The following is a 13,701-nucleotide window of genomic DNA, read 5'->3' as shown; positions in this document are numbered from 1 at the left end:
TTCAATGGAAATCAGCTACACAAGATAATAAGACAAAGATACATTTATATTTAATAATATGCAGTCATAGAAAAGGAAGAATCAATATTCCTTTTGGCCTAATAATTTTATTCTTCATATATTATCCAAAAGAAATAATCAGTGAAATGTATTAGACATGGATCTTAAAGTGATCTATTGTAAAGGTGTTCACTCATTTGTGATTATATTAGAATCTCACTAAATATTCTTATGTTTATTCTATGGAATTTACAAGAGAAATATTTCTCTAAATGACTTCAAGTAGTGTTTTACTTAAAGAATATTTTAAAAACATAAAAATTTTTAAAACATAAAAATTTGGCTTTTAAAATTATTACTTGTTTGATTATGAAGAGGGTGGATTTAACTATAATATATTGTAAGAACTTCTGTAAATGTCACAAGCACCACCAATACAACAATAATAAAAAACAAATAACAAAAATGAAAATAAATATATAAAAATAATTAAAATTATTATTCCTTTGAGCTTAAGGAGATTATGAATCCTTTACTTCAAATCAATTACACTATCCAACCTAACAGTTTTTAAAGAACACATTACATTTTCTGTTGATAAGCTATATTTCAAGCACTTTTACTTTGAATCAGACCTTGCAACCAATCACAAGGCATAGTTATTGACAGTTTAAAATATTCTTTAGCATGTAAAAAATAGATGCTATATTATTTTCCTAATTATTTATTAAAAAGTTTCTTTGCTTAATGGATATTTTAGTTTTTTATATGTCCCTCTGTCCCTATAAAACATATGATGCTGTTACTGCCAATTGTAGCAGCAATTGTTTTCAAAAAGTAAGTTTCAAATTTTCATATACAAAGGATTTGATAAATATTTTATCAATGGACTTCAGTAGTACAATAATATTTAAAAATGCAATTTCACTTCCAACTCCTGCAACAAATGACATTGTGCAGATAACAGTGGTGTACACAGCACTTAAAGACAGTAAGGGTTATGTGTAATCAGTATAATGTGAAAATTTAATGTTATGTTCAAGCAGTGTAGAGAATCAAAACAATGTTAACTTGGTCACAAAATAAGTTTAAAACATAAAAATAACAAAATGGTAAAGTTAATAGTTATGCTCTAATAGGTGTTTTGAAAATTTAAATTTATTCCAATGTGATTGTGAAGAAAAAAATCTGAGTGCAATGAACGTTGTATTGATTTATACAGAGGTCCCCTCACCACAAACAACTATGAACGTTGACAACTGCACAGTACTGACTCTAGCTGCATAGAAATACTAAGAAATGCACACACTCAAACATCTTAGCAGCTGCCTCAGTCTGTCACATGTGTCAGGGGATTCATCCATCAACATCTACTATAAACAACTTATCATCCAATTTCAGATTGCTCTTCTTCCTCAACCACACAGTAACTCATAGGCTAACACTCTTCAGATATATACTTCTAAAAACACCTTTCATGTCTTTTCATGTTATACTGACATACTTACTATAGAATTTATGCATTTCTTACCATTCTATATGTGCAAAACTGGGCTACCATTTTATTAGATTTCTTTCATATGCACTGGTAAACTATTTGAATATTTGCTCTTAACTCCATTTTTTCCTATGAAAACTTAAATGTTTTCTTAGAGCATGATCTGCTGGCATAGAGATTTTTAGTAACACAAATGTCACATTAAAGAAAAACCAATTGTAATTTTTTCCCATTTTGATGCATTTTACACTGTAAACATTAGAAAGAATAAAAATACATAAATCAATTTTTTTCTCTTATTCGTGTTCTCATATTCTTAAGTACCATGCACCTCAGACTTAATTGGTTGCTAGTTCTTTCAGAGACAATTTTGTGAATACAAAAGGCAATACTAGGGCTGGTGGAGTGGCTCAATGGTAGAGGGCTTGCCGAGCAATACTGAGGCCCTGAGTTCAAATCCCACTACCACCAAAAAAACAAAAGGCAATATTTCCTCTTCTGTTTTCACCAGTGTCAATATAATTTAAAGACCTAGCTGCACCTCATGTTTATATATTTAGTATATTTTGAAGATCTTATCAAAACCTGAAAGCTTTTCCATTCTATAGTGTGCATATTCTGCGCTGTATGCCAAAATTTAGATAAACAGCTCCTTGTGGAAAGATAGTTATATGACATTCTATTCTCAAGTTGTTACAAACAATACTTCAATAAGTAACATTGTAACTATGTCAAATTGTATATGTTCCAATGTATCAGTGGAATAAATTTCTAGAACTGGAGTTTGTGAAACAATTAGTGTGATGTATTTGAAATTTTGATAACATTGCAGAATGTCCTTATGAAATAAATTTTTGGCATTTTAATGTCCCACCAGTAATGAATGACATTGATGGTTTTCCAACAGTTTTTAAGGTTGCACAATTTTTCGGTAATTCTCGGTGTACAAAGTTAGATAAAACTGGATATTCTCTTCACTTCAAAAGGCTTTATTTAGTGTATAACTAATTATCTAAGCTAGCATGTTCTACATTGTGCACCACAAGATACTAGTATCAATCAAAGTGCTCAGCAGATGTGTGTGTGTTTATGTATGTTTCGTTTTTATTTGTTTGGGACACGATCTGGCTGTGTAGCCCAGGCTGGCCTTGAACTCTCTTTCCTCTTGCCTTAGCCTCCTGAGTGCTGAGAACAGGCATGCACCACCATGCTCATATGCCTTGAAACAGTTTTTGTTTGTTTTGTTTTGATTTGCATTTGTTTTTTAGACAGCGTCTCACCTGGTAGCCTAGACTTGCCTCAAACTCACTATCTTCTGCATCAGCCTTACAAATGCTGGAATTACAGACCTGTACCATTATATCTCACTAACAGATGCTTTTTGAAGAAAAGAAAAAAAGTTACATGGCCAAAATATTTTAGAGAATTTAAGCCAAAGCAGGTTTGCCCCAGAAATTCCCAGAACTAAATGAATCTGGAATGTTGAAGATGGGAATACAAATTAAATATTTCCTAAAATATTTAACCATTGAACACCTATTAGCATTATATACACTGGCAGCATTTCTTGTAACATAATTTAGGAAAAAAATCTCAGGATCACTTGTGCATTTTGGGAAGATGCAATATAAACATATACATATTTAAGATTATAATTTATTTAGAGATTAACTTTTTGGTAAATTAAATACTCTTACCAAGTTATATATCAGACTGACATACATTGCTTAATACCTGCAGCTGTAAGACAGGGAGCAATAGATGGTAACTCAAAAATATTTCCTTAAAAATATAAATATTTTGATGATTTGAAATCTGCCACCCTAAGTATTTTCACAAAAATGCCTGGGTGAATAAAAAGAATTAGTATTGTTAAACTATTAGTTGCTGAAAATATATTGAAACTAAGCAACCTTCCAGAAAATAGTTATAAAATAATATTTTGCTTAGTTTTTTTGACAAAGAATCATATTAAGAGAAACCACTCCAAATGTATTCTCTTTTTATGTACATTTCTTATTATTTTATCCTCTGTACCGCTTCCTCAGAGTGGCTTTTAAAGACTTCCAAGGAAAGCAAGTTTATCCTCTTATGTTCATTAATTATAGCTAATATTTTGATCTGTTTGTGTAATGAAGAGTGTGACCCTCTTCTAGATTGAATGACTTCTTCCAGGGTCAGATTTTACTAATCTTTTCCATCTCACAGCTATGAGGGAGGCTTGGATTGAACTAGGAAGAAAGATTAAATTTGTTATATCCATTCTTTTACTTGGGAAGACGCTAGATACAAAAGTTTTTAGCAATATTTATAAAATATAATGTCATTGTAGCAAATTTTGTAAAAGAGGTGTGTAAATCCTTTGTATTAAAAATAGCACAAAGTAAATGCTAATCTTTTTTGAATAAACTCAATACTATATTTCTCTCTTGACTTATTCTGTTTTGTATGTGCTGAGATTATATAATGCTCACATAGGATGTTTAATAATCTTTTCTGGAAAATTTTTATGGAAAACATAATATGGACTGATGTAAAAGTTATATTAATAAAGTATATTTAATAATTATTTTAAAATCTGTACATAATTGTATGTATTTGGGGAGTGTGATTTGACATTTTCAAATATATATGCAATGTATAATATGAATCATTTATTATTATGAATTGAATAATAACTCAAATGTTTTTTAAAAACAACTGAGCTGTTTTTAAATAATAATTTCAAATTTCTTCATCTAACAGAATAATACCTTAAGATTCTATGTAAAATTTTTCACCTAAGAGAATTACATAATTGCAGACATAATTGGTGATGCTAAATGATGTGTTGTTCATTAGGTAAATGTTGGATAAAGACTTTCTATAGAAAGAGAAGCTTTTCAAAATCATATAATAGTGTGATGACAAGTGACCCTGAGATGAATACCTCAATACTGTTCTCTTGGAAACTTCATTCTCTGGTTTTTACATTTATTCTAGGAAATATTTCACTTATGTCAACTCTTCAGTAAATTAAAAGTTATTTAATAACTTGTGGTGAAATGTTCCTTATATTGATTAGGGTTTTTTTTCATATAGTACAACTGATTTGCTTATACTTAATATTAGACGTGTCAATGTCCATCAACCCAAGACTATCAGCCAGGAATTTGTGTGTGATGGAAGAAATTGGGTTTATTACTTACAGCAGTGAAGGAAAATCCATAGCAGGTGGAGCTATGGAATAAAATAACTCAGAAAGAGAGCATTAGAATGGATTTATAATGAATTTAGGCTTATGTTAAATAATTTATAAAAGGCTTTAAAGAAGAGGGGTGTTTCTGTTGATTGTAAACAGGAATAATCCTGAATAATTTGATAAATAATAGGGAAGATGATACAGTAGCCACAGTTAAGCTTAACTGGTAAAGAAGTAACAGTTACTCGTAATAGGCAAAATAAGGGAATACTTTGTCATTTTTGTGACTTGGAGGACAATGTTCATATTTTGTCTTGGTTCAGGTACAATCACAAAATGGCCTTATTTTTGTGTTGATTCATGATAGTTGTCTACTTACTGATGGTTTGTGAAAGTGTTCTACATGAGGACATCAGGACCCAGTTGTACTGCCAGGCTATCTTGTAGCAACACCGTGTACTGGATGGCTGCACTGGGATAGCTCCAGGGTATCAGAGGCTTTGACTAAATGCTAATATGAGCTGCACAAAAATTTAGGATCAGAAAAAAATACAGCTGATTTATTCCTTCCATTAGCTTTAAAATGAAAATATGCTAATTTAATTGCAGGACTTTTTAGAAATGTTACCAATTGAAATAATCTTACTAAAAGATAGCTATTTAAAGAGGATTATTACCTTACTATACAGATATTTGATGGCTACATTTATGTATAATTTATTTTAATAGATTTTTTAGTAAAGTATTGGATATATCATTATAAATCTCAAATAAATATTTAGGAAAGATTTAAATAGTACATCTAGATACTAATTTCAGAGCACAGGAAGTAGATTCCTGCTTAAAAATTAGTTGCAAATAAGTATGTGTATATTGGATATAAGGTCTATATTATAAGCAACACATAAGTAAAGATAGTAGGATTTTTCTTATGTTGTGTATATTCCTGATAGAATGCTTTTTTCCTATTTCATGCTTTAAAATGTTCAGCAGTTGATATTTATCTAAAACTCAACATATCAAATAAGACAGCTTTCAAATTTTTGTAACATACACGTCAATGATTTACACCCCCTACTATTAGGTTATCCATGCCTGTCATGAGGATGTCACACCCAAAAATTTTTCACTTTCATTTCTCATAGTAAACAGAAGATGCTGTCATGTCAATTTTATCTACTGAGTATTTCTTATCGATATTCATTCTTCGCCCATTTGTCAACACCCTGAAGTAACATCTAAGTCCATTTCTCTTGGACTGAATAATGCAATAGCCTGCTTAATGCACACTTCCACATTTAGTGTCCATCCTTTTTTTCTAATCTGTCCTCTATACAGCATGCAGAGACATGTTTCAAGTTGCATATCTTGTCATGTGATAAGTGTTCTAACAATGTCTCTTCACAGTATTTATGGGACATAGAAGAAGAAATTAGTGATTTTAATGGATAAAACCACTTCCAAAGTGAATTTTTTTTAGTTTTTCCATAGAAAGATTAATAAGAGGTAAGTAAAAAATAGTATGGAATGGCAGTAAAGATGAGATTTCAGGCTGAGTAGCAGCAATTACGATCCAAAGGTATAAGAATGCTAGAATAAACATAGATGTCATTGTCCTTGTGATGGTTAATCTTGACTGTCAACTTGATTGGATTAAGAGATTCCTAGAGTGTCAGTAAAGCATACTTTTGGGTGTGTCTGCAAGGGCACTTTTAGAAAGGACTGACATTTGCAAGGATTAACTCATGGTGAAAGAGCTGTTCTAAATGTGGGCAGAACCACCCATTAGGCTGGGGAGCTAGGTAGAACAAAAGAAGAAAAAGAGAGAAAGCTAGAAATTCAGGCATTGTATCTCTGCTTCCTGACTAATATAATATAAACCGCTGCACTGTCATGCCGTCTTCATCATGATGGACTGAAACCTTGAAAGTGTGAGTTCGATGAAATCTTTCCTCCTCTAAATTGTTTTGCTAAGGTATTTGGTCATAGCCATGTAAAAGCAACAAACACAAAAATCTGGTATCAGAGAAGTGGAATCATTGCTGAGACAACTTGATCATATGCTACAGATGTCTTTGGAATGGGTTTCTACAAAGATTTGGCAGAGTTTCGAGAAGTGGGCTAGAGAAAATTTAGAATGTTATAAGCACAACCTAATGGGCAATTCTACTGGGAGATCAAAATAACAGAATGCTGAAAAGAATGTTAACAGTAAAGACTGAAGTTTTAGGTAAGACCAAGGACTTTATTGAGAATTGGATTAGATGCCATGAGTGCTACATTCTAGGAAGAGTGTATCAGCATTTTGTTCATGTACTACGACTTTGCATGAGGCAGAATTTAAAGGTGATATATTAATATGGTAGAGGGAATTTCAAAGCAACTCATCATTCAGGCTGTGGCATTTTTATCACTGGTTGTTTTGAACCAGGTTTATAATAAGACTAGAAAGCAAAAGCAGACTGAAAATATTTGAAAAATAAACATGTTGACCAGAAAAAGAGTTTATTTAAAGTGGAGGGGGGAAGAATGACTTGTTAAGAGATTAGGGCCACTAAAACCCAGGCAATTACTTTGAGTTGGAACAGTAGGAAGGTATAAAGTTTTTTTTTCTTTCTTTCTTACTATTACGCTGGATTGGGGGTACATTGTGGCATTTACAAATGCTCTTACAATATATCAAATATATTATGCTTGAATTCACACCCTTCATCATTCTCCTTTGTTCCCCCCTTCTCCCATTTTGGTATAAAGGTTTTAACTCATTTGAAATATCTTGCTTTGAGATTAGAACTGCTGGGAGTCCTGCTCACACAGAGTTATCTAGGGAAGAGCTTCTTCTATGGCAGACAGAGTCCATCATAGCTGTGACCCAAAGGAGTCTATTTTCTGCTCCAGGTGGCAGTTCAACTTGGCATTTATCCATAAGATGCTTGTTTTGAATGCAAGAAAAATGCAAGTTGCAAGGTCATAGAGGCTTCCTCATCGATTTCAAAAACAACCTGGGAGGCCAGGCAATAGATGACATGCAGCAGGGTTAAGATTTCTGGAGTGAGCTCCTGAAGAGGTGATGCAAGAAGCTGTGAGGATGAAGCCGAAGGCAAAATGGAAATTCCAGGACATTTGAGGTGCCAGGAACATTGCTGAGGAAAGCTGCAGGAACTATTTGAGCCAGCCCAAGAGAGGGTATGTGGGCTTGGAAATGACAAAGCTGTGAGGGCAGGAATGGGCAAGGCCATTGGAGCTCACAGCATAACACCACATGCTTAAGATGCTGAACATGAAGCTAAATCTAAATGATTAACTGTCTGCCCCACTGCATTTTGCTTTATATGGCATCCTTCCCTTCAATTTCCCTCTTTTAGAATGGGAAGTTTTACTCTGCATCATTGTGTCTTGGGAGTTTGTAATTTGTTTTTAACATGCAGGGGTTCACAGCTAAGGGTTTTTCCTTTAGTCTCAGAGGAAACTTTGAATTTGGACTTTTGAATTATGTTGAACTGTTAAAAATATGGGAACTTATGGAAATAGACTGCATTTTTTAATAAGATAAACATGAGCCTTTTGGGAATTAAGGTGGAATGTTATGGTTTAAAGAGATGTGACTGGTTGCCAAGATGATAAAGGGTACACATATGATGACTAATCTTGATTATCAGATTGGTTGGATTGAATAGTGCCTAGGAGATTAGTGAACTACACCTCTGGGAGCATTTGTGAGCATGTTCCTAGAGAGGATTAACTAATGGAAAAAGACCCACCTTGAATATGGGCAGAAACAGCCATAAACTGGGGCCCCAGATGGAATAAAGGTAGAAAAAGAGCAAAGTAGATAACATGGATGTTCTCTCTCTCTCTCTCTCTCTCTCTACTCTCTTCCTAATGACCATGTTGTGAGATGCTGCACTCTACTAATCTCTGTTGGCCATGATGTATTGAAACTTCTGAGACTATGAGCTCAAATAAATCTTTCCACCTTTAAGTTGTTTTCCTCAGATATTTGATAAAAGTGATGAAAAACTGACTAAAAAATTCCTCAAGTGTGAATGCATTTAGAGTAAAGATCAAAGATGAGACTGAGAACTGGCAAGTACAATGTCAGGAAAGTCCTTGTATGCTGTGCTGTGAAGGTTGACCTTTTCCCTGCATTTCAAATAATTAAAATGAATACTTTAATTATATGTAATTATATTATAATATATTAATATGTAATTTAATTGCATACCATTAAGAATTGTATGTAATAAAATGAATATTTTAAAGTATTGGAAACAATTTTTTTCAGGAAAAATGGCACTCAAGGAACAGTGAAGACAATATTAAAAGAGATGAACTTATAAGAAAAAGTTGAGTCAGGCACCAATGACTCATGCCTATAATCCTAGCGACTCAGGATGAACACAGTTGGAAGCCAGACCTGGCAAATAGTTTGTGGGGCCCTATCTGGAAAATATGTAACATGAAAAGGGATGGTGGAATGTCTTAAGGTGTTGGCCCTGGGTTTAAGCGCAGGTACTGAAAAAAAAAAAAAAAAGTAAAAAGTTCAGTTGAAGGGGGTTGAAGTATGCTTTATGAAGGGGGAAAAGTAGTTCAAAGAACACTGTATGCATGTATGGATTTATCACAATAAAGTGCCCTTCCTTATATAATCAATGTAGACTCATTCAAAAACAGAATAAAAATAAAAAAACTTACAGATGGCAAATGAAATGAAACAATAAAGAAATATTGGAATATTTTAATGAAATCTGCAACATCTCTGATATAAAGCATATCTGTTGTCTTAACAGGAGATATGCACTATGGTGATACGGAGGAGATGGGTTGAGAATAATGTGGTAAAGACTGAATGTGCAGGGTGATGGAGAATGACGATGGACTAACTAGATCTTGTTGGACATTGGTGACAGTGGCCAAAAAGAAGTACAAGAGAAATAATTTCCAATTTAATCAACATAAGAAAGATGGTTTTTAATATATTCAATTCTCATCGCAATTTGACATAGGAACTGGGAATTCTGAGTTGTAGGCAATAGATCTGGAGGTGAGTTGTTCATTACAATAGTATATAGAATATGAAAAGAAGACATTCAACACAGTCAGAGCACTAGAGGCAACTTCTCTTTAAGAGCAAGTAGTCCAGACTGTTTTCACAGTTTTATATTTGCACTTTTCATTCTTCTATTTTCTCTTGGTATGTCTTAAACATTTGATTTTTATTTTTGAGGTTTTATTTTTGCTAAGATCAACTTATTTCAACTATGTTCAGAGAAAAAAGAGAAAGATCACTTTCTATGATTTACTTGGATACTACATGTAATTGAAGTACTAAGAACATGAAGATTTGTGTGAACTATCAAAGAATCAAAATTGAAACGTTCTAAGGAGAAAATATTAAATTCATTGGAATATGTTGAGACTATTTTTTCAGTTGGTTTCTCCCACTCAGTATTCTCCTGGGAAGGTTATGAGTAGGCAGAATGGCTTTAAATTATATCTCTGTAGGCATGAATCATTGGAACAAATACAGGCAAGCTTATAATTTATTCTTCAATGACTCTCCTTGAAAGATATCTTGTTTTCTACATATATAAACTTGGTCAGTCTTACATATCTGTGGGTTCTGCATTCCTGGATTCAACCAAAAATACCCAACCAAAAACATTTACATCTGTACTGAGCATACATGGACTTTTTTTCCTTGGAATTACTCCATAAAAGGTATAGAGTACCAATTATATACATATCATTTACATTGTGTTACATATTATAAGAAATCTAAAGATGATTTTATGTATACACCAAGATGTATGTAAGTTATATGTAAATAAAATGGAGTCTATGGGGGTCTTGGATCTTATGGATATCAAGGTGCAACTGCATATCTATCCTTATCTCTCTTTATTTATCACTGTCACTTTCTATATCTATATTTATAAACTGTACATTTCCTAAAGGTCAATACACAGAAAAAAGTATATAGTTTTTATCACACAATAAATGTTGCATAATTGCCTGCTTGATTAGCTAATTAATTTTAGCTCATTAACCTAAGATATTTTAATAGACTAGATTATTGAACTCAGGAACTTTTGCTTCCTAAGCATGTACGGTACCACTAGAGCCAAACCACTTATTCTTATCCTCTTAGTTTGTTTATTTACAGAGCATCTCTAAATTTGCTGGGGCTAGCCTTAAGCCATTGTCCTTTTACCTCTGGCTCCTGAGTAGCTTAGGTTCCAGATGTCTGCCACCATGCCCAGCTTATTTTGAGATAAGATCATGCTAACTTTCTGCCCAGGCTGGTCTTGATTTGCAGTCCTCTTGTCTACATTTCCCAAGTAGCTGGGCCAATAACTACATTTGATAACAGAGAACCGAAATTATTTTTATGAATATTCAAAGATAGACTTACAAGTTTTTGAAGAAAAGACCTAAAGGTGCAGAGTGCAAGTGGTAGACAGTATAGTAACAAAATGTCAATTTTTCACTTTAGAAGGAAAAAGAGAATGCTAAATGAAAAGAGAAATACAGATCAACATAAAGAAGTCTTAAAAATAAAATGTAAAAACTAAAATAAACCATATAATTTAAGTGTAGTTCAACAGAATTTTCATCCAGTATTAGATTAAAAAGTTATGAATAAAAATAATGATGAATAAAATAAAATCATTAAAATTGTCCTCTGAAAAATACGTGTAGGAGTAGTTCATTTCAAAGTGCTAGCAATTTGCCTGCTACATAAAATTATTCTAGTAGTATTCTGCCATAAAATCCTTGAATTTTGAATTGTTTTCTAAGTTAATGATTACATATTTCAAATTATAAATTGTTATCCTCTACCTGCAATATATACTGTGTTCAATTTCAGACAACCTTACTTTCTTCTTCTTTTTGCATATTCATCATAGTTCCCCAAATGATCAGAATAGTTTTGCTTAATTTCATGATGCACATATTATCAACCATGGAATTTAAAGATATAAATTAAGTTATTTGTTTTTTAAACATTTTTATATTTCAATAAATGTATTTTCCTTGATGTCATAGTTAATGGCTTTCAATTTCTTACTTCAAATAAAAAGCATGATATATACTTAGAATTATGGTTTTTTTTATATAAATAACTATCTGAAAAATATATTGTGGTGATAATAGAGAAAATATAAAAAACTTCAAACCATTCTTCATATCTTTCAGAACAATCATAAAATTTGCTTTCAGCATTAGTTTTGTACATGATAACCTACAGAAATATTTTAGATTTTTTGGAAGCAAGTTTTTTCAGAAGAAAGAATTATAAGAAAAAAACAACTCAGTAATATATTTTAATTCTTGTCCTTGATTCGTAACTATTACTTTTCTTTTTCATGCCCTTGAATAATTATTATCTAAGATAGTATGGAGTTTATGAGAGGAATATTTGTGGTTACTCAATATATTAATTTCAGATTTTAAAGTTTTCTGAAAGCATATGAAGATTCTCCATTTTAACAAGGATCTGAAAACATTGAAGCTTTCCAAAGGCAGCAGAGTATAGCTAGAAGTAACTACAAAATCTCACTTCAATTCAATCATTATTTGAGTTTTAAAAGATATGGGATAAATTCAAAAGAATCAACACAGCTTAGAAAATTATTTTCCTAATGATATAAAAAACATTTAAGGCAGATCCTATAAGGATAACCTACAAACCTTTAAAGAATATGAAACAAATTAGTAATCTGATTGAAAAATGTTCACAAGATTGCAAAGAAATTGTTAGACAAGTAACATTTTCATGTGGTTTAACACCAATCCAGATCCTTCATTAGAATGGTTTACTTTACCTTTCAAAATTTTACCATGTCTTTGAGATCCAAGTCAAAGGCAACTATCTCAGTGACTCTTTCTCAAGTCTCTGCCCACCTCCCTTAAGAAAAAATGGTTCAGATTACAGTGCTTCTGTGAGTGCCTGTGTACAGTTTCACTGCACCAAATGCACTGCATTAGTTGTTTGCATACCTGCCTCCTTATCTAGATTGAGATTTCTGAGTCAAAATAAGGGTTATTCATTTTTTTGTACTTTTTTGTATGTTGTCAAACTATTATCATACATATTCATTGGGTACTTACTTCATTTTTGTCATTATCTTTTTGTTGCTGTGACAAATTCCTGACAAAAACAATTTAAAAGGAGAATAGTTTAATTTTGGCTTACAATTTCAGAGATTTCAGTCCATGAAAGAGATCATGAGTCCATGGTCATTTGGTCTCATCAATGTGGTCCTGTGGTGGTCATGACATAGCGCTAAATGGCAGAGAATATATAATGGAGAAATATGGAAGGGGGGGAGAGTAAGAGGGGAGAAAGAGATTGAGATTGAGAGAGAAGAAATGGCCAGAGGCAAGGTAGCTTTCTAAGGCATGCCTTCAGTGACCTACTTCCTCAACCCAGGCCCCACCTCCCAATAATGCTACCAAGTTAGGAATCCGTTGATGGACTAATCTACTAATGAAGTCAGAATCCTCATGGTCCAATCAACTAATGAAGTCAGAATCCTCATGGTCCAATCATTCTCAATAATTGGATCCACCAGCTGGGGTCCAAGTCTTTAACACATGAGCCATTTGGGGGACATATAACCAAAGTACAACAGATACAAATGAAGTTATGAAACATGTGCACAATGCAGAATGATTAAGTGGGGCTAATTATAATATGTGTCACCCACAATATATAATATTTTATGACTAAAATATTTTAAAATTTTTCTTTTAATTATTTTTTATGTATAAAACATATTATTAACTATATTATGTTATTAACTATAATCCTCTCTCTGTACAATAGATTTCAAAGAACTTAATCTTCTTGTCCAACAGAAACTTTCTACCCTTTGATCATCATCTCCTCCTTTCTTCCACACCCAAGTCTCTTGAAAGCCTACATTCTACTCCATACCTCTAGATATTTGAATGCTTTAAATTCCAAATATTTAAGTGCTTTTCATTTTCAGAGGTTCCATTTGATTTTTTAAGC

The sequence above is a fragment of the Castor canadensis genome, chromosome 3 (genome assembly GCF_047511655.1).
Source record: "Castor canadensis chromosome 3, mCasCan1.hap1v2, whole genome shotgun sequence".
Lineage (NCBI taxonomy): Eukaryota > Metazoa > Chordata > Mammalia > Rodentia > Castoridae > Castor > Castor canadensis.
The sequence above is the reverse complement of the archived record's forward strand: the minus strand, read 5'-3'. Positions refer to the sequence as shown.